Here is a 936-nt window from a genome sequence, read left to right as displayed (position 1 = left end):
AAAATTGAACATTATAAAATATGTTCCCATTTCCGCAGTTTTTCTCAATAATTAGTTACTTACATGAAACTTTTCACCGTAACTTTTATTATTGATTTCTTTTCAAAATATTTTCACTAATTTTAAGCTATGCCCTGTACCATGAAAATAATCACACCATTGCATTGCATTATTCTATATGGTACATCAGTACTGACTTACCACTTACCAGTTACCTTTATAAGTTAGTTGACATTAGTTGAACCTACACATTGTTTTTGTAAGTATAAAACCTTCCATAATAATGCCTAAAATATACCAAAGCACGGAGAAATATCTTTACTATCCCAGCCATACACTAACAGTAAAAATTGTAAATAATTTAATAGTTCAATTTTTTTCATCTATAACTTGCAGTATATATCTATATATTATAATCATGAATTGGCATATTAACAACCGCTGTTGATTGTTGAATCCCATGTACATAGGTATAAACGGATAATAAAGAATAAAATAATATAATATAATATAATATATTATTTATAGGTACACCTACTTAACGATATTTATATACGTACTAACCAGTAACCAGATAATACTAGCCTTTGGTGTTAGTTGTTGTATACCTTCGTTATATATCATAAATTCATAATTATACGAACTACATTATATAACCTGTACAGTTACAATCTAGTGTACCTATAAAATATGTATTATATTTAAAAGACTATCCGTAATAGATTGGTAAATGACACTGTGATAGATAATATATACTACATAATACATATTATATTATCTACCTCAGTGGTTAAAATATGACGATAGGGTGTGTTGGCCGATGCAGCCGGTTGGCGCGCTGCGAGTCCCGCGCAACCGGCCGGTGAACGCGGCGCGCGCGTATACACGTATCATCATCGTCGCGGGCTCGCGTTTCCGCCCGCCGACCGCTGGTGC

Source organism: Myzus persicae, unplaced genomic scaffold (assembly GCF_001856785.1).
Source record: "Myzus persicae strain clone G006 unplaced genomic scaffold, MPER_G0061.0, whole genome shotgun sequence".
Classification (NCBI taxonomy): Eukaryota; Metazoa; Arthropoda; class Insecta; order Hemiptera; family Aphididae; genus Myzus; species Myzus persicae.
Note: the sequence above shows the minus strand (reverse complement) of the source record.